Source organism: Callorhinchus milii, unplaced genomic scaffold (genome assembly GCF_018977255.1).
Source record: "Callorhinchus milii isolate IMCB2004 unplaced genomic scaffold, IMCB_Cmil_1.0 Scaffold32, whole genome shotgun sequence".
NCBI lineage: Eukaryota > Metazoa > Chordata > Chondrichthyes > Chimaeriformes > Callorhinchidae > Callorhinchus > Callorhinchus milii.
This window is the reverse complement of record NW_024704773.1, coordinates 1288040-1315325: the sequence shown is the minus strand read 5'-3', so window position 1 is coordinate 1315325 and position 27286 is coordinate 1288040. Positions and strand designations below refer to the sequence as shown.

At 43.8% G+C, this 27286-nt stretch overlaps 1 protein-coding gene across 2 annotated transcripts in view; it reads left to right on the top strand.

Moving 5' to 3' along the window:
• Window positions 1-7257: 7257 nt before the first annotated feature.
• LOC103182858 (guanine nucleotide-binding protein G(I)/G(S)/G(O) subunit gamma-7) overlaps window positions 7258-27286 on the top strand; it is a 148236-nt gene continuing 128207 nt past the window's right edge. For both annotated transcript variants that reach the window (XM_042345185.1, XM_042345184.1), the window contains exon 1: window positions 7258-7379. The gene's annotated coding sequence lies outside the window, so the exon portion shown is untranslated. The remainder of the gene's footprint in view (window positions 7380-27286) is intronic.

The following is a 27286-nucleotide window of genomic DNA, read 5'->3' as shown; positions in this document are numbered from 1 at the left end:
ACCAGTTGGACATAGCTTCAGCAGCAGCTGATAATCCAGAGAGCTGCATACTTGGAGAGAAACAGGCAGACAGAAAGACAAACAGACACACTGAGAGACTGAGAGAGAGAGAGAGAGAGAAAGCGCGCAAGAAACGCTGGTAGAAAAAGCGAAACACTAAGAGAAACACTGAGACAGAGAAACGTTGATAGAAAGAAATACAAAGGGAGAGAAAAAGAGAGAGAGAGAGACAAAGGTACAGAAAAACACAGAAACAAAGAAACAATGAAAGAAACACAGAGGAAGAGAGAAACACTGTGAGTAAGAGATGGAGAGATAGAAACACAGAAAGAGACAAAGAAACACACACAGGAACACTGAAACAGAGTAACACTGTGATAAACACTGATAAAGAAAGATACAATGAGAGAGAGACACACAGAGAGGAAGGGAACACTGAGAGATAGAGAAACACTGAAGAATAATGAGATACAGAGAGATAGAGAAACACTGAAGAATAATGAGATACAGAGAGAGAAACAGAAGAAAAATAAGAGACAGAGAATAAAGTGGAGTGAACAGAATATGGTCCTGTAGCTCAGGGATCATTGCACTCTTCTTGCAAGTGAGAGACTTGGGTTTGATTCCCGGTAGGGCGAAATGTTGGGGAAGCTTCCTTACTCCAAACGCCTCTGTTTACCTAGGAGTAAGTAGGAACCCAGTTGTTAGGGATTGGCGGATTACTTTTCCGGGGGTAATATTTCCTTCAAAAAAAATTGGTCACTCAATCCATGACTGTTTGTGGGACACTGCTGTGCGCAATTGGTTGCCACATTTCGTCCACAAAATATACAGTCAATTCATTTTACCGTATATTCTGTGAAGCGCTTTGAGACTTCTCGAAGACTTGATAAGGCGCTATATCAAATGCAAGGATTATTATTATAAAGGAGACAAGTGTTTATACATGATAAATACACAATCATTTTACAGTATATCCTGTGAAACATCCTTTGAGACATCCTTCTGATGTGAAAGGTGTTATATAATAATATATTTTGATATCAAATATAAAGCTTACTTACCATGGAGGATTTGATATTATCTTAGATTTTTAAATTTATACTTTTCATGAAGCATTTTGAGGGAGCAGAAGCATTAGCTGGGCATTTTCAATTCCAACAAGTGTGGAAAATATTGATAGAGAGAAACACTGAAAGACAAAGAAGGGACACAGAAAGAGAAACAACGAGAGAAATACACACAAAAGAAACACTGAAAGAGAACTGAAAGCATGGTCAAAAAGGTCTGAATGCGGGGAGAGAGCTAACAAGTCCGAGAGATTCTGGGAATGTAGTTCCATAGAGCCAGGGCAAAATGGCTGAAAGCAAGTCCACTAATGTTGGGTGGATAGAAGCCCACTGTATTAAAGGGACAGTGGCAGCATGGATATAGAACAGAAAGCAGAGAGTGGGGGTGAACGGTTGTTTTTCTGACTGGAGGGAAGTTTGCAATGGTGTCACCCAGGGATCAGTATTGGGACCACTGCTGTTTTTGATCTGTATAAATGACCTGGACTTGGGTATAGGGAGTACAATTTCCAAGTTTGCAGATGATACTAAGCTAGGAAAAGTAGCAAACAATGAGGAGGATAGTAGCAGACTGCAAATGGACATAGACAGACTGGTAAAGTGGGCAGACATGTGGCAGATGAAGTTTAATGTGGAGAAATGCAAAGTGATGCATTTTGGGAGGAAGAATGAGGAGAGGCAAAATAATCTGATGGTACAATCTTAAAGAGGTTGAAGGAACAGAGAGACCTGAGGGTTCATATAAGTGAATCTTTGAAGGTGGGAGGACAGATAGATAAAGCTGTTAAAAAAACATGCAGGATATTATAAATAGGGGCATAGAATGCAAACGTCAGGAAGCTATGATGAATCTTTATAAAACGCTGGTTAGTCCTCAGCTAAAGACTGTGTTCAGTTCTGGGCCCCACACTTTAGGAAGGATGTCAAGACATTGGAGAGGGTGCAAAGAAGATTTACCAGGATGGTACCAGGAATGAGGGACTTCAGTTATCAGGAGAGGCTAGAGAAGCTCTCCTTGGAGCAGCGAAGGTTATGAGGAGACTTAGTAGAAGTTTTCAAAATTATGAGGGGATTCGATAGAGTGAACAAGGAGAAATTATTTTATAATTATAAATTAATTTATATGATTCTATCATTCTATGATAGGGTGAGAGACTGAAGCAGGCCAGTTTCACTGAGCGAAGATAATAGCTGAGTCAGTAGGGTTGTATTAGGTCACAGAGGTAGAGTGGGACTGACAAACAAGTGGTCAGAATATCAGAGGACCTGGAATCAAGGGTAGAAATGCAAAGGTAGATTTGGGTGTTATCCTCATGTATGTGGAAGTTAACCCTGTGTCTGTGGATGATGTCACCAAGAGGGTGCCTTGTTCACAGAGTGTAGATTGTGGTACTGAGAAATACAGGGAGAGAGAAATGCTATTGTAACACAGAAACAATGAGACTGATAAGTGCAGAAGGTGAGAAAACAGAGAGAAACACACACAGAACATATTGTCAGAGCAAGAAACACTGAGAGAAAAACAGAGAGAAAACTAATGGAGAGAAACACGGAGAGGGGAACAATGAGAATAAAATAAACATTGGGACATGGGGCAACGCAGAGTGACAAAAACATTGAAGGGAAAAGAGAGATTTATAAAGCGTACAAAAAACCCATTGAGATAGAGAAGCATTGCGAGAGAGAGAGCAAGAGAGAGTGAGAGAGAGCAAGAAAGAGAAAAGCATTGAGGGAGTGAGAAACACAATGATAAAGAGAGAAGAAACACTGAAGGGGAGAGAAAAACAGAGAAAGAAACAAAGTATTAGCCTGGCTCAGCTGATAGCACTCTTGCCTTTTGAGTCAGAAGGTTATGGGTTCAAGTTCCAAGTCAACACTTTATTAATAATAATCCTTGCATTTGATATAGAGCCTTATCATGTCATCAAGACGTGTCAAATCACACACAGGATATACTGTGAAGTGCTTTTGACTGTGTATGTTTATGAGTGAAATGCAGGAAGCAGATGCTCAAAGCAGTGTCCCACAAACAGCTATTAGGGTGATTGTCTCGGTTGACATTCCAATGCAATGCTGGGAATTGTCAGAGTGCCGTCTTTCAGATATGACCTTAAATCGAGATCCAGTCTGCCTATTCAAATGAATGCTAAAGATCCTATGACATTATTCGAAAAAGAGAAAGGGAGTTTCTCCCGTGTGTACTGGCCAACAAGCTCCCAGATAAAATGAGTCCTCCAACAATCTATTTTCAGACAAGGCTGAGCTGGGTCTAAGGTGACACGCTCAGCAACAAGTGTCAGAATTGAGTCAATCTTTCATGGTGCTCTTAGTAGTTCAGTTCCCGAGCCAAGCAGTTCCACGGTACTCCAGAGAACTGCTGGTGATGGAAAACCCAGCTCCGCTAATCAGCACAACTTTTGAGGGGCAGACAATCGATTCTTCCCACTAAACTCCTGCTAACCGTACAAGCCAAAGCCCGTATGGGTAGAGTGGTCCTTGCTGGACAAGGTCGGGAAGCTTGCAAGCTACACTGTTTTAGCTTGTTGAACTCCAGCAGTACCCCGAACACGCACTTTGAGGTCCCAAGCCTTGCAAAATTGACTCTTGCTAAACTGTGCCCAATACTAAACTGTCACTGGAAACAGGTGGCGTACTTCCAGGGAGTAAGTTCACATCCCATTCTGGAGACTGGGAAATTTCCAAGTGTAGGTGGCATATACAAATGGATCTATCAGTCTGGCTTGGATTGTCTTAATCATTGCACTCTCTCTGTCTCTGTGTCTCCCTCAGTGACTCCCAGAATCAGTATTTTAGTCTCTCACTGTCTCACAATATGTAAGTGAGTATATATCTTTCTCTCAGTCATGCACACTCTCTTTTTCTCTCTGTCTTACTCTCTCTCTGAGACACACTCTCTGTCACACCCTCTCTTGCACACTCACTTTCTCACTATCTCACACACACCTTCTATCTCACATTCTCTGTCACACACAATATCTCACATACTATCTTTCTCACTGTTACACTCTCTTTTTGTCACTCACACTTTCTATCTGTAACAAACCGTCACACACATTTTCTCTCACACTTTCTCATACACTCTGTCACTCACTTTCTGCCACACTCACTCTGTTTCTCACACACTATCTTTCTCTCTGCCTCACTGTCTCTTTTTCACACACACTTTCGCCCACAAAATATACGGTCAATTTACTTTACAGTATATTCTGTGAAGCGCTTTGTGAGATGTCTCGAAAACATGATAAAGATCCATATTAAATGCAAGGATTATTATTACTCTCTGTGTCTCTCTCTCACACACACACACTCATTCATTCTCTACCTTCCTCGCTCACTGTCTGTCACACACACTCTCTACCTCACCCACTTTCTCTGTGTCTCTCATACACTCTCTGTCTCACTCATACACACCCTCTTTATTCTCTCTCACACACTCTCTTACATTCTCTTTCTCACTTACTGTCTGTCACACACAAACACAATCGCTCTCACACACATTCACTCTCTATTGGAGTCCTGTAGCTCAGTGGTTAGAGCACTCGCTTTACAAGTGAGAGACCTGAGTTCAATTCCAGGCAGAGGGCGAAACCTTGGGCAAGTTTCCTTACTCCACACACCTAATAATAATACTTCCAAAATAAATAAATAAAATTGGTCATTTTCAATCCATGACTGCTTGTGAGACATTGTTGTGCGCAATTGGCTGCCGCGTTCGCCCACAAATATACAGTCAATTCACTTTACAGTGTGTTCTGTGAAGCGCTTTGAGACGTCGAGAAGATGTGAAAAGCGCTATATCAAATGCAATATTATCTCATCCACTTTCTCTGTCTCTCACACACTCACTCTTTCTGTATCTCACTCTCACACACATATACTCACCCACACATACTCCCTCTCTCACACACTCCCCCTCTCTCTCACACACTCCCCTCTCTCTCTCACACTCCCCTCTCTCTCACACACTCCCCCCCTCTCTCCACACTCCCCCCTCTCTCTCACACACTCCCCCCTCTCTCCTCTCTCTCACACACTCCCCCCTCTCTCTCTCTCACCTCTCTCTCACACTCCCCCCCTCTCTCTCTCACACACTCCCCCTCTCTCTCTCACACACTCCCCCCCTCTCTCTCACACACTCCCCCCCTCTCTCTCACACACTCCCCCCCCCTCTCTCTCTCTCTCTCTCACACTCCCCCCTCTCTCTCTCACACTCCCCCCTCTCCTCCTCTCTCTCACACTCCCCCTCTCTCTCACACACTCCCCCCCCTCTCTCTCTCACACACTCCCCCTCTCTCTCTCTCACACTCCCCCTCTCTCTCTCACACACTCCCCCTCTCTCTCTCACACACTCCCCCCTCTCTCTCACACACTCCCCCTCTCTCTCTCACACACTCCCCCTCTCTCTCTCACACACTCTCCCCCTCTCTCTCACACACTCCCCCTCTCTCTCTCACACACTCCCCCCCTCTCTCTCACACACTCACTCCCCTCCTCTCTCTCACACACTCCCCCCTCTCTCTCTCTCACACTCCCCCCTCTCTCTCACACTCCCCCTCTCTCTCTCTCTCTCTCTCTCACACTCCCCCTCCTCTCTCTCTCACACTCCCCCCCTCTCTCTCTCTCTCTCACACTCACCCTCTCTCTCACACACTCCCCCCCTCTCTCTCTCACACATCCCCCTCTCTCTCTCTCACACTCCCCCTCTCTCTCTCACACTCCCCCTCTCTCTCTCACACTCCCTCTCCACACTCCCCCCCCTCTCTCTCACACACTCCCCCTCTCTCTCTCACACACTCCCCCCCTCTCTCTCACACACTCCCCCCCTCTCTCTCTCACACACTCCCCCCTCTCTCTCTCACACTCCCCCCTCTCTCTCACACTCCCCCTCTCTCTCACACTCCCTCTCACACACTCCCCTCTCTCTCTCTCACACACTCCCCCTCTCTCTCTCACACACTCCCCCTCTCTCTCACACACTCCCCCTCTCTCTCTCTCACACTCCCCCTCTCTCTCACACTCCCCCCTCTCTCTCTCACACTCCCCCTCTCTCTCTCTCTCTCTCTCACACTCCCCCCTCTCTCACACTCCCCCTCTCTCTCACACTCCCTCTCTCTCTCCACACTCCCCCTCTCTCTCTCTCACACTCCCCCTCTCCTCTCTCACACTCCGTCTCTCTCTCTCTCACTCTCCATCTCTCTCTCTCACACTCCTCTCTCTCACACTCCGCTCTCTCTCTCTCTCTCTCTCACACTCCCTCTCTCTCTCTCTCACACTCCCTCTCTCTGTCTCTCTCCTCTCACACTCTCTCTCTCTCTCTCTCACACTCCCCTCTCTCTCTCTCTCTCACACTCCCCCTCTCTCTCTCTCACACTCCCCCTCTCTCTCCTCTCTCTCACACTCCCCTCTCTCTCTCTCTCTCCCTCTCCTCTCTCTCTCTCTCTCACACTCCTCCTCTCTCTCCCTCTCTCACACTCCCCTCTCTCTCTCTCTCACACTCACTCCTCTCTCTCTCTCACACTCCCCCTCTCTCTCTCTCCTCTCACACTCCCTCTCTCCTCTCCTCTCTCTCACACTCCCCTCTCTCTCTCTCTCTCACACTCTCCCTCTCTCTCTCTCTCTCTCTCACACTCACCCTCTCTCTCTCTCTCACACTCCCTCTCTCTCTCTCTCTCACACTCCCCCTCTCTCTCTCTCTCACACTCCCCCTCTCCTCTCTCCCTCCTCTCTCTCTCACACTCCCCCTCTCCCTCTCTCTCTCCTCTCTCACACTCCCCCTCTCTCTCTCTCTCTCTCTCACACTCCCCTCTCTCCTCTCTCTCTCTCACACTCCCCTCTCTCTCTCTCTCTCTCTCACACTCCCCCTCTCTCTCTCCACTCCCTCTCTCTCTCTCTCACACTCCCCCTCTCTCTCTCACACTCCCCCCTCTCTCTCTCACACTCCCCCTCCCTCTCTCTCTCACACTCACCCTCTCTCTCTCTCACACTCCCCCCCTCTCTCTCTCTCACACTCCCCCTCTCTCTCTCTCTCTCTCTCACACACTCCCCCTCTCTCTCTCTCTCTCTCTCACACTCCCCCTCCTCTCTCTCTCACACTCCCCCCCTCTCTCTCTCTCTCACACTCCCCCTCTCTCTCTCTCTCTCTCTCTCACACTCCCCCTCTCTCAGTGCTGACGTTTTTGGACCCTCCTCTCTCTGTGTGTCTGTTATTTTGAACCCGGAGCCGTTCCTCCCCGCGCGCTCTGCTCTGGTGACATTGAAGCCGCCGCCGGACACCGCGCTCACAGACAGGTAAGAGGAGCCCGAGCCCCAGCCCGGCCCCCTGCCCCGGCCCCCTCCCCAGCCCGGGCCCCCTGCCCGGCCCCCTGCCCCAGCCCCCTCCCCAGCCCCCTCCCCAGCCCGGCCCCCTGCCCCGGCCCCCTGCCCCAGCCCCCTCCCCAGCCCGGGCCCCCTGCCCCGGCCCCCTGCCCTGCCCGGCCCCCTCCCCAGCCCGGCCCCCTCCCCAGCCCCCTGCCCCAGCCCCCTGCCCCAGCCCCCTCCCCAGCCCCGGCCCCCTCCCCAGCCCGGGCCCCCTGCCCTGCCCGGCCCCCTCCCCAGCCCGGCCCCCTGCCCCAGCCCCGGCCCCCTCCCCAGCCCGGGCCCCTGCCCCAGCCCCCTCCCCAGCCCCGGCCCCTCCCAGCCCGGGCCCCTGCCCCAGCCCCCTGCCCCCCCTGCCCCTGCCCCGGCCCCCTCCCCAGCCCGGGCCCCCCGCCACGGGCCCCCTGCCCTGCCCCCTGCCCAGCCCCTGCCCCCTGCCCAGCCCCTGCCCCCTGCCCAGCCCCTGCCCTCCCCTGGCCCCCTGCCCCGGCCCCCTGTCCCAGCCCGGGCCCCGACCCCTGCCCTCCCCTGGCCCCCTGCCCTCCCTGGCCCCCTGCCCTCCCCTGGCCCCCTGCCCTCCCCTGGCCCCCTGCCCTGCCCGGGCCCCCTCCCCAGCCCCCTCCCCTGCCCCCGGCCCTGCCCCCTCCCCTGCCCCCGGCCCTCCCCTGCCCGGCCCCCTGCCCCTGCCCCCTGCCCCGGCTCCCTGCCGGGCCCCCTGCCCCGGGCCCCAGCCAGCCCCGGCCCAGACTCCCCCTCCCGGGGACAGAGAGAGCGGCGCGGGGGGCGCTTCAGAGGCGAGTCCGGGGCCTCGCTGGAGGCCAGGCCGCGGAGACCCCGCGCTGGAGCCCAACAACAGCCGCCACCACCTGACAACAGCTGACACAGCGGCTCGTCGTGGCGCTTAGGCGTCTCTAAGCGCTTCACAGGATGTGCTGTCAACGTGGTGTTGACTGTATTTTGTGGGGGTAACTGGTGTAAATAGAGGCGGAGGGGGGGAGGGAGGGGGGTATATGTGTTGATCCTCCACGTGGTGTGTTATTGGGGGGAGAGATGGGGGTAAGTGTCTTGTGGTGGTTTTATTGGGGGACAGGAACCCCGAGCCTCCAAACACCCACATCATCCCCCACATTTAGCTCACTCTGCCCTCTCCCTGCTCCAGGAACCTGGTTTACCCACAGTCACTACATGTGGTTGCAAAAACACAAAAAGCCCAAGGACTTGTGTTTTTATTGCGCACTGTGAGGTAATCCCTGACAAGTGTAGTGACTGTGTGCAGCCGGGGAAACTTGGTAGCCAGTCAGTCGGGTGATGGGTGGCCGGGACCCACAGCGAGCGCTGCAAACGCCCTGATCTTATCAAACAGTGTGTTGAGGTCTTTAACAACAACAACAAGATTACATTTGTATAGCGCCTTTCACGTCGGGAAGACGTCCCAAGGCGCTGGACAGTGTACAGCATTTCTGGGGTCAGGGGGGAGAAGGGAGGGGAGGGGGAGTGACCGATGGCATGGTCGAAGAGGAGGGTCTTGAGGCGGGACTTGAAGGAGGCTAAGGAGGGGTGAGGCGGAGTGATTGGGGGATGGAGTTCCAGAGGTTGGGGGCAGAGTGGCTGAAGGCTCTCCCGCCAGTGGTGGGGCGGGGGACGTGGAGCAGGCCGGAGCCGGCTGAGCGGAGGGAGCGGGCGGGTTGGTAGGGGGTTAGGAGGTCACAGAGTGAGGTGGGGCGAGGCCATGGAGGGCTTTGTAGGTGAGGACCAGAATCTTGAACTGGATCCTCCGAAGGAAATTTGTGGTTCAGTGGTAGCACTCTCAGCCCTCACATCACTGATTCCATTCAATTTCAGGTCAATACATTGAGCATATTGCATCCCAAATTATATTCCAAAAAAAATCTCCACAACCTTCTGCCTCTGAGTCAAGTGTGTTACCATTTGAACCAAACCGACAGTAATTACAGCTGAAGTGCTTTAAGACGTTTCGGTGTGATAAGGTGCTATTAAAGTGCTTTCTCTTTTGCCACCAAACCTTTCACATGAACATTGCATTGAGTTGATCACAAGCAGGGATTCTGATTGTGGCTGTGAAAACCAAATTGCATAACATGTTGACATATGTGTTCCTTCTCGTTCTCTCTGAGTCTATTGCCCCTCTCTCTGTATGGGATTTTTTAAAAAAAGAAATCATATTTTAAACCTACTAACTGCAGTAATAGCAATCAGAGGACATGGCACTTAGTAATCAATTTAAATATTCATGATCGTGACAACTGTGAAAGTGGAACATGTATGCTGTGCTGTAAGTACAGCTGTTATTTTATGTCCATACAGAACAGTGGATCCCTGTGTTTTCTCTCTCTCAAAAAAANTGTTTTCATTTGCTCCAGTATGCATTCAAGTATTTAATTCTGCATCCTGGGCTGTCATTTTTGTAAATAAAAACAGTATCAGGGTTTCATTCTATCCTGAAAGGTAACAAAAAAAGAAATGTATTTGATGCCCAATGAATGGTTCTGTCTGAATGACATGCAGAGTAATAAATTGAGGGGAGTGAGAAACAAGACAGTAATTGTTTCATTGGATTCTGCAATGCTCAGCAGATTTCAGTGTTCAGAAAGTGCAAGATATAATTGCTGTCTTGGATCTCTGTCCGCCATCTTTTATTTCTTCTGAATTGTGTAACATTTGTTTATCACGCAAGCTAGTTTGATTTGGCTGTTTCTTTTAGGTGATGTTATTCTTGGGAAGAGAAGTTCATAAATGTAGATAACCGATAAGAGACATCAGACCAGAAGGTGTACAACATCCTGTTACTGGTGCAGTTATGCAGTATTGTTACTCTTGTATAGTAACATCATGCAGGCCAATAGAAGTAGAACCACAGTTTGTAATGGTAAATGCCTACCTTTGTTTTGTGTCTGTATAAATGCTGCCCCTGCCACCCCCCCTCCCCCAGCCCAAGGTCTATTCAGAGCTCCCTACGCCCTGAGAATAATACATTGATTGCCTGAGAATAATATATAATGCTATATTTAGCATAATGTATTGCTTGTTAATCTTGTATCCTCAAGATGAAAAGAAATGAAGAAGAACTTTGGGCCCATTTGATCTCATCCTGTCAGAATACTCATCCAAATGTCTTCCCTTTACAGCACCGAGCTGTTTCTTACACATCGAATAAATTTATGATCTCAAATACCATCTCGGCCTTATTATCCTGTAAGGAGAATATGACTGGGGAGGTAACTGTATTCCTAAAGAATAGGAATATGTATTCCTAAAGAATACATTAAGAATACTTTGGTAGACATCGAGCAATTTTTTAACAAGAAATTCAGGCTTGGTTTGAAAATAGCAAACGGAACAAGACAAGCTGATATCAGAATTATTAATTGGTCACACTCTAGGGGATCCCTCTCAGCTGAGGCATCACCCTGTTGGGTCCACCTCAATTTTTCATTAAGGTACTGTAATTACCTGCCCACCACAGAGCTGTTTGAAGTAAGATTATTTTTGCTTTGAAGTTCCATAGAAAAAGAAAAATTGACATATTTGTTGCTGCCAAAGTCCGAGCATAACTGTATTCTCATCGCACTTCAATGATACCATTCAGAAATGAGTTTTGGGATAACTCAGCTTTCCTGCTGTAACTCAAGTCTAGTGATTGGGTTCTTTCCTACTGTGATTGCTAAAAATAGAAATCTTTTCACTGTGCTTATAATGAGAAAGATTGCTAATTTTAGCCATCAGCATAAGGTAGACCCCATTGTGTTGCTGCAAACAACGTCACTACACAAATCAGTTTTTATAATTGTTAGTGCACCAGCAAGCTTGGGTTAGCTGGGTTCGATCTTAGCACCATTGATGTGGCTGAAGTGAAAGAAAAAGGTTGACTTCTAGGTCACCACATCCAATATGCTGGAAGTGCTGCTGACACTTTCTTCATTAAGTGACATTCTTTTTGTCTTGTGCACAGCAGGCAGGACATTGCAACAACGACATTTCCTGCACGTAACAAGTTAGTCCTTTGGTCACCAGGAAGTCAGGCATTTTTTGAGCTTGGGAAGCCAGCTAGTCAGTGCCTGAAGACTGGTATAACTGCGCATCCAGTTATCACGGTTCAAGAGGCCAACAGTGGTATAAGCGAGACAGCGCTTGACTGGGGAGTATTATAACAGAGTTTCCCTATATTGTGATTAAACTCCAACTCAAACAGGTAATGCATATTTAAGAGTTTAAATTGAGTGTTTTGGGAATTCAGAACTGGCTCCAGTGAGACAGGAGTTACTAAAAGTTGCTTTGCTCACACCTGAAGCAGAGCTAAAATGAGGTCTGTAGTTAAAGGAATACTCCAAGAGCTAATGTGGGTTCAAGCCCCAGCAGACATCTCAGCGAAGATTATACAATATAACCTGTCCCAATTAAATTCAGACTTTTATTTTAATTTTCCTCACTGACTCCTGAAGGCAAAGCAGGGCCAATATTTTTTGCCTTTTCAACAGTTTATTTGGGTGCTCAGGGTATTGAGATCTGGCCGTTGCTGACGTGCCATTGCTGGCATCTCTTAGTGTGAATGTATGTGCGTGAATGTGACATTGATTGGCCTCTGCTGTTATCCTCCCTTCGGTTCAATAGAGTGGAATACTGTAACTTATTGGTTAGAGCACTTGCCTCGCAAGTGAGAGGACCCGGGTTCAATTCTCGGGTAGGGTGAAACCTAAGCCAAATTTCCTTACTCCATATGCCTCTGTTTACCTAGCAGTAAGTAGAAACCTGGTTGTTAGTCAATTGTTGGATCGCTTTCTGGGGGGTAATAATCCCTTCAAAATAAATAAATAATATTTTGGTCACTCAATCCACGATTATTTGTGGGACATTGCTGTGCACAATTGACTGTCGCATTTCGCCCACAAAATATACAGTCAGTTCACTTTACACTATATTCTGTGAAGTGTTTTGAGACGCCTGAACGACATGATAAGGCGCTATATCAAATGCAAGGATTATTATTATCCCTGGCTGGTTCTCTTCAGTCTGTTCATATTGCAACTGGCCACAGTAAAGTTCAGAGTTTATACCCAAGCTTTTCTTAAATGAATATGAAAATTATATGTTCCCAATTTCAAATTTTTATTGTGGCTGTTTGGATGTTGTTGAGTCACATTTTCATGTGGTTCAAACAGTTTAAGCTGTGGCTGTCGGAATTGATCGCTGCGTGGACTGCTAGAACACTTTCTGCTTGAAAAGTTAAATACTTACAGAAAATAAAAATTAATAATACAATCTTTATTTATTTCAGTTGATTATTTTTACGCTGTTAACATTAGAGAAATGAAATGGTGTGGAGAAAATTGAGGGAATTGGGAACAGAGTGGAGGAGGAGCATTAGCACAATAGCTTCCTCCTGTGCTGTAATATCTAAGATCAAAAATTGCTGTATAAATTATTTGCTTATATCACATGTGAACTCCTCTCAATGCAAAATATGCCTGGTTAAAACTTACACTAGATTTTTTTTTCTATCTTCATGTTTCTAATATTTTTACTCCAATATTTTCTGCCATTTAACCTGTGATAGAAATGTGAATATAATATTCTTTGCCTTTAATGTAGCACCTCATCACGTCATCAAGATGTCTCAAAGCGCTTCACAGGATTTTACTGTGAAGTGTAGTGACTGTGCATTTCTAAGCGAACATGACAGCCAATATATGCACGGCAATCTCCCACAAACCACCATGAAGTGAGTGATCAATCGTATTTAGGAAATTGTTGACCAGGATACCAGGAAAATTTACCCCTCCCTTTCTTTCAAATCATGCCATGGATCTTTATGCCCACCTGAACAGGTAGAAGGGACCTGAGATAACATCTCATTCCAAAGGATAACACCTCCAACCAAGACTGCATTGGAGTATTAGCCTAGACTATGTGTTCAACATGGGGCTTGAACCCACACTTTTTTGACTCGGGCGCGGGAGTGTTACTTAGTGAGCCAGGCTGACACCTCAGTCACCTGAATCTATCATTTTCATAGTCTTGATCTTTTTTGTCTTCTAGCCAATGTTATGGCTTGCCTCCAGTTTGTCTCCAAACTGCCTATTCCATGCTTATCTTTCTTTCCCACTGTCTGTACTGAGTTGAGTATCTGCCTTCTACCTGTCTTTCTCTTCCTCATCAAGGAAACATTGAGCAAATAATATTGGAACTGTCATTTTAATGCAGCTGAATCTACATGTACGGTCAGGAAATTGATTGTTAGACCACAGAGAAGATGACTAATGATATGCATTGTAATTATAATTTCTACTGTTGCTTAGTCTCTGTAGTAAAAAAAAATGCACACTTTTCCCTCAACTATTTGATTTAATGTGCAGATACCATATTTCTAAAATATCTGCATGCTGTGTCAAATTAACATTTCAGTAAGTAAAGTAAAATGGCCAATCCCTAGGATTCTTATTATTTCTGCAGCTACAAAAATAATTTCCATGTTTGTAAGAGCTACTCAATATTGTACCAGAAAAAGGATAGGAGCAAATGCATGTTCAGACAGCCTAATGGAAGAAAGAAGTTGATTTTAGTTTCATATTAGGTCACACAAGATGTTCATAATGCTGCAGTGTTCCTTGTGTTCATTTAGCCTTTCTGTCACCAACTTGCTGTATTCTGTCAAAAAACAAAAAGGAAAAAAAGCAATTACAGTATTGGAGTTGGAATCCATAGGCCAGCCCTGCCTTGTTTATTACCTTTTTATTTATGTTGAGTTACCTCTGTTGCACTCATCCTGCCTGCTACATAACATTTGTTCTAAAACTTAAAAAGCTACAATTTATTATTTTTTAAAAATAACTGGAGGAGTAAATATCTGACGATGAGTTTCAAAGCAGTCTTGGAAGTTCTGCTGTTGTAAACTTCCTGAGCTTTGTTCTTGGTCTGATTATATTAAATTCACTTGATTTATTTTACTATATTGTATCTTACTCAGACATCTGGTATCCCATATCCATTTTAGTTGTACCAAAAGAAATAATCTGGAATTGAACATGAATCAGTGGAATTGAGCATCTGATCAATTACAACAGTCAGTCAAGTGTTTGATCCTTCCAGTTGAGCAAACTAGTTGGACCAAGAATGCTATTGGGATGGTTTGGCTTTCATTGAAACATCATTGCCATCCTGTTGAGACATAAAAACCAAGGTCCCATCTGTTGGTTCAGATGGTCGTAAAATATCCAGTGATGCACCTCAGTATTTTGAAGAAGAGAGTATGAATTAAGGGAGGGTAAAAATGACCAAAAGAATGGTCGAAGAGGTAACAAGATGGCTTTGAAAGTAGGGAGGGAGGGGTACCGCAGAGGGATTCTGGGATGGCATTCCAGAAAGTAAGGGCAGAATGGCTGAAAGCTTACCTTCTGTTCGTTGGCGATTTATCTGTTTTCTAAAATATAGTTTTGCTTCTTCCCAGATCCCTGATCTGTACTGATGAGGTTCAGTAACTGAAATCTCAGCCCTTCTGATCTTTTAATTTGTATTTCCTTTGTCTCAACCCAAAGTTTAACCCACCTCCCTACCTTGATCTATTGAAGCCTTAACCTCCATTATATGCACTGCTGATGGCAGGCTACTATGCAGTCTAAACTGTTTCAATGTTATGCATGGAAAATTATGATAATTGTCAGAAAACAAAGTACTGTACTGTATATGGTCAGTCTGACTATGCAACAGAAACCACGCTTTATGAGTTGGGTTCCTGAAAAATTCTGCCTCCTTGCTCTAATGATTCTTTTATACTGCCAGAGTGATTTGTATCAGCATGGCTGAGTTGGCAGCACTCTTGCTTCTGGGTCAGAAGATTGTGGGTTCAAGTCCGTCATTTACGGGTTTCGAGTATTGGAGAGCACTGCATTGTTAGAAACAATGATGAAACATTAAATTAAAGGGTTAAATTATGAGGACAAGTTGCATAAACTTATTCTCTATTCCCTTGTGTTTAGAAGGTTGAGGGGTGATCTGATTGAGGTTTTTAAGATAATCAAGGGATTCGATTGGTAGATACAGAGAAACTATTTCCTCTGGTAGGTGAATCCAGCACAAGGGGACATAACCTTAAAATTAGAACTGGGCCATTTAGGAGTGAAATTAGGAGGCAGTTTTTCCACTCAAAGGGTAGTGGAAATCTGGAACTCTTCCCCCAAAAGGCCACATTTTCAAGACTGAGGTAGATAGCTTTTTGTTAGGTCAGAGTATTAAGGGGTTCGGGGCAAATGCGGGTAATTGAACTTGAGGTATGATCTTGATCTTATAACATGCCATGATCTTATAGAATGGCCGAATATGCTCGAAGGGTTGAATGGCTGACTCCTGTTTTTATGTTTCTAAACTGGGTCCTGTCTGCTTGTTTAGGTAGACATTACAAATTCCAAAACATTATTCGAAAAGAGAAGGGAGTTTTTACAGGTGTTCTGGCCAACAAATCCTCCAGGTAAATTGGTCATTCACATTCTAGCTGTTTATGGGACATTTCGGAGAGCAAATTGGCTGCTGGTTTCATCCACAAAATACATGGTAATTATTGCGATTGGCATAGACATTGATGTGAAATGTAAATATAAATAATAATCTTTGAATTTCATATGTATTTTCCCCTTCACTATCAAAAGCTTACTTAAAACTGACATTTAAGTTTTTATAATCTTATACTTTTCAAGTTTAACGTTTGTTTCAAATTAAATGTAGTACAAATATGATTAAGCTACAGCCAATTGCATAGTATAGTCAATGGCATTGATTCCATTTGAGAAAAAAACAGTTCCTGTAAGTTGTTTTGGAAATCAATGGGGCTTTGTACCTGACTTAGCATCAATTCAATGAGAAAATCCAGGTTGTTTCCATACTAACTGTGCCATATAAATAGAGTATTAGTCAACTTTGTCATTTTCTATATCTCTCAGTAAGTTTTCTGGCTCCAAATATAATAACAACAACTTGCACATATTCACCCGCCCTTCACACGGGGTAGTGCCTCAGAGCACTTAATAGTGGTGGAGCCTGACACAAAGCTGGAGGGGGTAGGTTACCCATAGGCACTATCGAAAAGAAAGGTCTTCAGGTGTGATCTGAAGATGGGTAAAGAGAGGCAAGCCAAAGGGATTGAGCTGAAGAGTTCCATATTTTCAGGGTGTAATGGCAAAAAGCATGGCTGCTGATGGTTGAGCGGTGGGTACTGGGGATGTGCAGGAAGCTGGATCCAGCTTTGCACAGGCGGCAGGTAGTGGAATGGGGTGTAAGCGGCTTGGAGAGGTAGGGAAGTGCCAGGTCATGAAGTGGTTTGTACACAAGAAATTGTATTCTTTTATCATTGGAAAAGTGATGTGAAATTCAGAAGAATTTTTTATTTGCAGACAACCTTTAAGTAAATGTCATTGATATAGCTATAGTTATATTCCAATATTAACTTAATATCTGTTCGTATTTTCTGTCTAACATTTGCTATTAACTTGTATTTTATCTCAGTGCATGATGACATTAATATCCATCAGACTTGGTGCTAACTACTTTAATGCTACCATAGCTGATTCTATTTATTGAAGTATTTTCAGCAATTATAATTATCATGAAGATCTACTTATCAAATATGTGACATTCATTTTGCTATAGAAACTGAAATTATTCAGCAGCCACTATAGCAGCCACTGCAGAACCTACACTGCAGCAACTAAAGTGATTAAGTAGCTTTCTTCAATGTACATCATCATACAACAGTTGATCAATAAACAATGAGTTTAAAGTACCACCTGCCCTTATGTTCAATTGTAATTTCCTCATTTATGTTGTAAATAGATCTCATGTTATTTGCCTCACTGAAATTTCATTCAAACTTTGTAAAATAATATAAATCCTTGCATTTGATATGCGCCTTCTCATGTTTTCGAAATGTCTCCGCACTTCACTGGATTTTATTGTGAAGTGTAGTGTATTTGTAGGTGAATGTGTCAGCCAATTTTCACATATCAATGTACTAGAAATAGCCATGAGTGAAAGTCCAACTTTATTTGGAGGATTGTTGGCCAGGACATCAGGGGAAACTCCCTTCTCTTTTCAAATAGTGCCATTGGATCTTTAACATCCATCTGGATAGGCTGGTGGGACATCAGTTTAAGTTCTCATCCAAAGGATGGGACCTCCAACAATACAGTGCTCCCCCAACACTGCATTGGAGTGGACACTATCAACTCGAAGTCCTGCTGTGGAGCATGAATCCACAACCTTTCGAGGCGGAAAGAGTGCTATTAGCTTAGCCAGACAGTAAGATTAATAAAGATGGTGCTGTATTTTGGAGCCAATTTTCTATTATTTCAGTTTTATCTGAACCATTTGTTTCATATTATACATGGGGTGGGGGTGTAGAGGAGCCAGTGGTAATATGTATATCTGGTTCTTAATGGTTTTGATCATTCAAAAACAGTACTGTAAACCTTACATAAGTCGTATCATTTGGGCCCATACATTTAATGACTTATGGAAAGTCTAAGTTATGCCAAATTTGCATAGAATATAAACTCTTGAACAGGACAGACTGGGCAGATGTACAATTTAGGTGATTATCCAATTTATACAGATCAGACTTATGCGAGTTTTGCTGTATTCTTCACTCGTAGACAATACACAGGTAAACTCTATGTTAGCACTCCACCAGCATTACTTGACGATGATGGTTGGTACCTGCTTCTAAGCTTGTGCCAATTCTACTGTGTAACTAGCCTTCAGGAAGTATGCAAGAGTGACCTTGACTGACTTACCTTCTGGAGGAAAACAATTAACAAAACCCAAGGCTAACACGAATAAGCAAACAGATCCTGCAGAAAATATTTCAGCCTTGACCTAACTAGTGACAATTACATTTTTCCGATAACAGGCTATAGTCATCTTTTCAACAAACTGAATTCTGGTAATTTAATTGCATTAAAAGAATTGCAAGGGAAATTGGGTCAAGTTAGCTTCCACCAAAATATTTTCATCCAGTGAAACGTTTATTATAATAATAATCCTTGCATTTGATATAGCATTTTTCACTCTTCTCGGTTTCAAAACGCTTCACAGAATATACTGTAAAGTGAATTGACTGTATATTTTGTGGGCGAAACGTGGCAGCCAATTGCGCACACAGTGTCCCACAAACAGTCTTGGATCGAAAATGACCAATTTATTATTGATTTGTTTTGGAGGGATTATTATTAGGTGTGTGGAGTAAGGAAACTTGCCCAAGGTTTCGCCCTGCCTGGAATTGAACCCAGGTGTCTCGCTTGCAAGGTGAGTGCTCTTAACCACTGAGCTGCAGGACTCCACAAATGCTTATGCTCCATTCACTCCCAACTCCCAGCAAATCAACTTTAGGAACCTCATCCTCCCCTTCAAATGCCTCCAGCCTTTTCCACCATCTGCCCACAAAATGTATATTTTCACCCAAAAAATATATAGTCATAAGAGCATAAGAACATAAGAAATGTTAGACAAAAAAACCCAAGGTCCATTTAGTTCGCCTTCCACCTTTCTGGTGGTCGCATGCACATATGTCCCAAACTACCTATGTGCTATATCCCATAATGCTATTTCCTAAATTTCCTAAATTCACAGTCACTTCACAGTATATCCTATGAAGTGCTTTGAGACACTTCAACAATATTATAAAGAGTTTTTATCAAATGCAAAGATTGTTGTTATTATCTTGTTTCTGTGACCTCCTGTGACCCTACTCCCCGGCCACTCTCTCTGCTCTGCCAACTCCATGCATTCTGCCTGCTCTGCCCCACCATCAGCGAATGAGCTTTTAGCCACTTTGCCTCCTCTAGAATTCTCTCACAAAATCCATCCAAATCATGTCTTCCTTCTCTGTTCTCTGCGTCGTCCCCATCCCCATCTTGGCTTGACTATTCTGATGTCCTTCTCTCTGGATTCCCCAGCTCCTTTTTACATAATTTGTGAGCCAGTGGAGTAACTCTGTGATTGAGTTCAAGAGAGGGGGTGGATTAACTAACAGCTCGTTCACCAGTGGTGAGATGGAGGGAGTTGAGGGCATTAAGCGGAGGGAGTGGCTGGGATATTAGGGCTAACTCTCCATCCAATGGTAGATTGAATTTAAAATTCTCATCCTCACTTTCAAATGTCTCAGTGGTCTTACTCCACCCTATCTCTGCGACCCTACTCACCTGGCCGCTTTCTCTGCTTAAACTCCCCGTCCACTTCATCATTGGTGAGCGAGGTTTCAATCTACCTGCCCCTTCTTTTGAACTGAAACACGGAGTCTCTCCAACTTGCCCCTTCCCTCTCACCTCTAAATCCCACTCTAAAACCCATCTTTTGGATTGTGTTTTTGACCAACTTTCCCCTCCTCCCCCAGTTCAGGCTCCTCGTCAGTTGTTTGAATCATTTTGAAAAGTCCTCCTTATATAGTGAAAGTCACTACATAAATGTAAATTGCTGTTGCTTTCAAATACCATGTGGAGACCTACTTCTTTGTCTGCAATTTCAGCTGCCTTTCCTCATCTTTCCTCCATCCTCCTCTCGAATCCTCTTGTAGATCAAAGAAACTATTCCAACCATCAATTCAGATCGTTTCTAGACACAGTAATGTTTGTAGACACTGTCCTGTATGAAGAACCCTTTTGGGGGGCCAGACTGGTGTCTGACACATGCAGAAACCCATCATCATGCTTAAGAGTATCTAAACCAAACTGAGAATTTTATGCATCCCACCTGCACGTGGAAGCTATATAAATGCAAGTTGTTGTAATAAAATAAAGGTCGGGACAGTATTGATGCTCTATTCCGAGGTGCATTATGAAATATTTTTCTGTACAATAGAGTGGAATCCGCTTTAGCTGGATAACGGTTAACCTTGGAGGCTGGTTAAATCGGATTAAACGCCCAGCCTTGATTCATTTGTATTGTATTACTTGTTTTAAATATGCCTGTTAATTTCGGACAAAAGTCCAGTTAATCCAGGCTAAATGCCACGCTGTTCGATGCTGCGTCTCCTCACTCCCTGTCTCTAGCGACTCCATTCAGCCACGAGCGACTCCGGGATGGAGGTGGGAGGATTCACATTACGATTGACAGCGGACTCCAGCCATTCACAAGCAGTTACGGACTGTCAAACAGTGAGAGGGGTGGAGGAATGGGAAAAACAAAGGAAGGAATTGGAGGAGTCAAACCTTGATTGATTGACAGCAGACTCCATCCATTCACAAGAGGCTCTGGAGTGGAGTAAATGCATCTGGTGGACGGGGAGAGGCCGATTAGCCGCAGCTCTGTGATGATTGATACCTCCCGGTGCCGCCGCTAATGGGAATGACAGTGGGAGGGAAGAGACACTCAGCATAGAAGACTCATCATCTCTGCTGAGCAAACAGAGAAAGATAAGAACTTTAGTTGCCGGACGCTGGGTATATCGGATAAAAATCGCTGCCCCGATCCATCCGGTTAAAGCGGATTGCACTGTATTTGCAAAATGTTAGAAATTGGTCTTGGTTAGGATTGTGCTTTTTGTTGTTATTGCTTTGACTAGTAAACCTGTTATCCTTTTGTTTTATTTTGGTGACTTTTATCTGGGATTAATGGCTAATGTTAGGAAAACTCATTCTTCCCTTGTCTTTAAACCTGATGATGGGAGCTGCTGTCAAATGATACAAAATAGATAGGAATGGATGCCAAACCTACCAGTCCATCATTTTCCTTCTTCTTAAAATCCTGGTTGAGATGAGGCTAGCTACAAATGGCAATAATGTCACATTGGCTGATAAAATCATTAAAAGGACAGTGTGTTGGCACGTTAGACTTGCCGAAACACAGAAAGCTTTAGGATCTTGAATGACTGCATGATGAGAGGAAGTATCCACTATGGATATGCTGGATGGTAGAAGATGAGGGGACTACAATGGAGTGGATCAAACAGCTGGAACTTCAGTGGAAATCCCAGAAAAAATGGGGACAATTGAAAACAAGTTTAATATCACTTGCAGCAGGGAAATTCAGGGAAATTTGTCAACAAAGAATTTAACTCAAAATTACATTACGGGTAGAAATGATAGGGAAACAGTATAGAGAAAATGAAACAAGTAAAAATGTCAATAAAAGCGATGATAAAGAATGGCAATACACAGCAATGAGAAGTGTTAAATTGTATATAGCCTGTGATATTCGCTCCAAAATTGAATTTTTAAACACCTGGTGAGAACGTGGGTTTAAAGGTTTATGTCTCTGGAGTTTATTTAATATTTAGTTAATTCTAATTTGCAATCTGTGGACAGTACAGGAAATATTTTGTCTTAGGTTATGTAACTAGGAATAATTGGCATAATATCAAAAAAAATTGACTTCCAAATACAGTACAGTGATGTGCATCATTGCTTTGTGTAAATTGGTAACTAAGTTTGCCTTCAAAATACAGTCACTACCTCTTATAATAAGTCATGATTTATTGCTTTGAGACACCCTTACGACATGAAAAGTGCTATATCAGGTGCAAGGATTTTGTTTATTAGTGATAGATTTGTTCAGTGCTCTTTTAGGAGTTCAGAGGTCCTAGTTATTCCTGAATTTTATCAACATCCTGAATCCTAAGGTACGTTTTCTTTGAATTGAAATCAACTTAGCGTCACAAAATTAAGAAAAACAAGTTTTTTTTCATCTGGATTCAGGTCAATTTCAGTTTTAGATTCCCTACCTTAAGAAGGATGTGCTAGCCCTGGAACAAACTGAAGCAGTGGTTCATCAAATCAATACCTTGGAAGAAGGGATTTAGCAATGAGAAGAGGTTGGGTAATAACAACAATGAACCTTGCAATTGATACAGCACCTTATCACATCATTGAGAATTCTTAAAGCGCTTCACAGGATGTACTGTAAAGTGGAGTGACTGTGTATTTTGTGGGTGAAATGAGGCAGCCAGTTGCACGCAGCCAAGTCCAACAAACAGGAGAGTGACCAATTTATATTTGGGGGATTGTTGGACAGGATACCAGGAAAAACGTCCTTCTCTTTTCGCATAGTATCAAAACATTAAATGTTTTCAGGTGGTCCAGTGACGAGCTTAAGACAGACACCATCTCTTAAAGTTATGAAGTCAGTCACATCATTGAGCACATGCAGACCTCCAATTTCGGGACTTCATTTCCAACTATTGGCCCCTGGTCAAGAAAATCGCCAGATAAGCTTGGTCATTCGCTTCATAGCTGTTTGTGGGACGTTACTATGTGCAAATTGGCTGATGCATTCGACTACAAAATACATAATCACTAAATTTTATGGTAATTCCTCTGAAGTGCTTTGAGATATCCTAGCCTTGAAAGGTGCTATATCAAAGGCAAGAATTATTATTATGAGTCACCAAAACTTTTTATTTATGTTGAAGAACTGTTTGAACAATCGATAACAAAATAATTGTAATTATGCAAGTTTGCAAAGTTGTTTGAAAGTCACAATTAGCAACATTGTGTTCCAGCCATTGTAACTTCTCCCCCTATGGATGTTGAAAGGATGTATAAGACACAAACAAAAAAACACTTAAGCGGTTTGTATGGGCTGCTGAGCACTCAGCCCCTGAGTGTCTCATACTCTGGCAGCACAATTTATAAGAATGTCCACTAAGAATGTTCTCTCCCACTTTTCCTCAATTCTTTCCACCCCTCCTTCTGGCTCTGCATTCTTTCTCAAGTTAGTGGATCCAAGAGACAAACAGCCTCAAGGTTTGATCTTTATATAACATCCATTACAGTGGTCCCTGTTCTGCGTTGACCTAGCTTATGAGGATTCTCTGAAGAGAAACTCCTAAAATGAGGGTATTGTGTGTGCTTATTGTAATGAGTTTTTGTTGTCATGAGTTTCCTTCATTAAAATACTTGACGATAGATCCCATAATATTATAGTTGGGAATGCTGATCAAAAGTAAAGTTTAAAATGAATGGATTGAGTTGCCGAGAGTTGGATGATATATTAAGTTGAAGAATGCCAAGATAACAGTGAGATTCATTTCCAGGTTCTGCATTAATGTTCTCTAAATTCCGCAGCCTGCAAATTGCTGCAATGAATTGCTTACCATCCACTTGTTCATGAAAAATCTGGACAGATTTCTTAAATCATGCCAGTGGACGATGTAACCCCCATGTAACAGGGTGAAGGGGATACTTAGAAATACTCTTGTGTTGGAGGTGGCTTAGTTGTCACCTGGAGCTTGTTTGACTATTCTCGGGGGGGGGGGGGGTTTGGAGACGAATTTCACAAGTAATCTTTTTCCCCAAATTGGCCTCTTTTGGGCTTTTCTCTTTTTTTGCTTCCGGTGGCCATCACCAGGAGAAATAATAATAATGTGACGTGATGCAGGTGGCTTTCTCCTGGGAGTGAGTTTTGTTACATCCTCTCTATATTTATTATATGCATCCGCTCAAATGAGCCCTTCACAATTCTGTGCTGTTACTTGTACTGCCTCCCCTTGACAATAACAAAATAATACTTGCATTTGATGCAACAACATCATGTCAAAATGACTCCTGGCGCTTGATGTTAATTACTGTTAAGTTTAGTGACTATGTTTTTGCAGGCAAACATGGCAGCCAATTTCCGCACAGTTGTGTCCTACAAAACAGCCAAGAAGATACGACCGATTTAATAGAGGATTGTAGGCCAGGACACCAGGAGTTGGCATAAATTGGTAGTGTCATTTGGGCCATGAGGTGGCTAGTGTGAGAAATGAAACACCTATATAAATGTAATTTTGTATTGTATTTACACTACTACTGTAGATGTTGCTACTCTGTGGTTAGGGTTAAGCCACTTTGTTGGAGAGTGTGGAGAGAGTCTTACTCTACATCTGACGTGGGAGAGATTGATGCTTGCAACAGATATGTTCCATTGCTGACCTCTATCACTTTGATGAGCACAAAAGGATTGATGATGAAGATGCTGTTCTGTTATTTAAATGTATAGCAGACAACAATAAAGTGCATAGAACCATTTAGGGCTTTATAAGAATAATCTTCGGGTTTGATAAATTACCTTGCATGTCTGGAAGATGTCTCAAAGTAAGAGTGAGGACATTGACGTCGATCTGTTAGGAGTCAGGCAAGGACTGCATGGATGGCATGTGGAATTTGGATGAGGAGAGTTTCTGATTAGCTGCTGTTTATGTTGAACATTGTTGTATATGTATGGGATGAAAAACATGCAACAGAGTGGGGCAAGTGGGCAAGAGACATTGCAGAGATAGAGCAGGGCAACTGTGTGGAGGGTTTTGAAAGGCAGAATGAGGATTTTGAAGTTAATCCAATAAAGCACAAGGAGCCTGGCAAGGTATTTTATAAGCCTTGCTCATTTACATAAATTTTCCTGTGTGGTTGGAAAATAACATTTGTGACAAGGCATAAATCAGGTACTTGATGTTGTGTTTCTGTCAGTTGAGGAGAGAAATACACATATATATTACTGTCTTGGGTCTTGCCTTTCATTACTGCAGTGAACTGTATCTCTGATTTCTGGTGCAGGGTTTATGGGCACTTAAGCAAATGAAGCAAAATGTTCATTTGATTTAGCTGAGAGGATACTTCATATTTGATGAGCATGGGTGGTATTGGTGATAGTGGTGGTGTTATTAGGCTTACTGCAACTGAGGGGTTGCATAATCGGCAGCTGTCAGTGGAGGCTCCATACTAAGGAAAGTAAAAAGAGCGGATCACAACAAAAGGGAAGGTAACCCAAGCAACTGTCAACCCTACAAGCCTCACTTGTAAGTGAGTCATATCTCCCTACAGCGAGCAACAATGGCAAATTATTATGCACAGTTTACACCCAGAAAGCGGCAAGTTTTTTAACATCTCGGCAAGGGAGGGGACTCGGTGCCCAAAACTCCTCATGTTCTCAGGCTTAAAGCTATTGTCTACAATTCAAGATAGTGTGGGATTTGAGAAAATGGTCTTAAATCCAGTCTTTATTTAGTATCTGATTTTCTGCTGTTCTTTTTCGGTACTGTGGAAAATCAGCCTGCAAATTAAGAATGAATGAAGACCATTTCATAAAATTCCTCACAGTCTTAAATTTTAAGCCTAACGCATGAAGAATTTCAGGCTTCTGATCTCCATGTGACTCTAAAGGTGGAGTTTAGTTTCGGCTATATGTAAATCTTTATAAATGCAGGTATATTGTGCACAATGTGTGAAACCTTGTGTGAACAGGACTGCACATATGGAATTCCAGATGACTTAATTTTATGTTTAACAACCAATTTTTTAAAAAAATGTTAATTACATATTTAAAGGTATTTGTAATTCCCTCTGTACAAATATGTTATTCATGCTTTGCACGTGGTGCATAATAGCCCACATTATAAAGAAACAAATGTAAAGTTACTCAACTGCCATAAATATTGGGGAGGAGGGTTATTCTTACTTAGGACGTGGGCAAGATCAGTATTTATTGCTTAATGCAGTGGTGGAGCCTTCTCTTTAATCTCCTGCAGTCCTTTTGGTGATGGTGTTTAGTGGGGATTGTGACCCAGCAATATATGTTCAAGTCAGAGTGCTGGGAATGTGCTACTGTCAGATGGGAAGCTTCTTCAGCTGTGTGCTTCAGGGTTTTAAAGATCTTGGTCTCACATTTCACCAACAAAAGCAGAGCTCTGATAATCTGTCTTCATACCTTTGAGCATATTGTTGGTTTGGCGCAAAGCATTTCAAAATAGAACCAGATTTATAGCTAAAACGCAACAAGACAATCTCCACATTCAGAATATTACGAATGTTTTAAAATATCTTTGTCTTAATATTTTTCCAACGCTAGTCAATCAATTTGGCATTGGATCATTTCAAAGAGTGCAATTTCAAATGCCTATCTTCTGGGTTTGCTTAGTAATGAGTTTAGGATGCTGATCATAAGGAAAGAGCTTTCACACAGGTAGGTAGTTTTAACATGATCAGTACACTGTACTGAAAATATCATGGCTCTTGAAAGTTAGCTTCCCAGAATATATCAATTACTGCACATTATATTTGGCTGCCAGTTCACTTTTCATGTGCAGGTCAGGGATCTTTGTTATTTGCCCAGCATCGTCTTTAGAAGTTTCATTTGCAACTAGCCATTCATTCACCCTTATCATTGGAAATGGTAAATGGATTGTACATTGGCATCAGGCTGATATCTCCCAGTTATCTCGAGTTGTAAGTTCTCAAAATGTTTCTTTCAATACAATTGCAACTTAGTCATGAGTAAATAAATTGGCATAAGTGGACTAATCATTACAATGCAGTAGGAATTCAAGTACAGTATTTCAAGAAACTGCAGATCAGTTGAAACAATAACTGGTTTACTTAAAGGTAGTCCGAGACATAACAACAAGATTCCATTTATAGAGCGCCTTTCATGTCGGGAGGACGTCCCAAGGCACTGGACAGTTGGGTCAGGACCCGCGCAGGGGGGAAATGGTCAGGGTGAGGGGAGGGAAGGGAGGGAGCGAGCAGGGGTAGAGAGTCGAGAGGGGAGCTGAAGGCACGGTCAAAGAGAAAGGTCTTGAGACCGGCCTTGAAGGAGGAAAGGGAGGAGCGGCGAAGGCACTGGGGGATGGAGTTCCAGGCCTAGGGCTGAGAGGCTGAAGGCCCGGCCACCGATGGTAGGGCGGTTGGGGCGGGGGATGTGGAGCAGACTGGAGCCAGAGGAACGGAGGGTACGGGCAGGTAGGTAGGGGGATAGTAGGTCGGAGAGGTAGGAGGGAGCGAGGCCGTGAATGGCCTTGTAGGTGAGGATGAGGATCTTGAATTTGATCCTCTGGGGGATGGGGAGCCAGTGGAGGTGAGCGAGGGTGG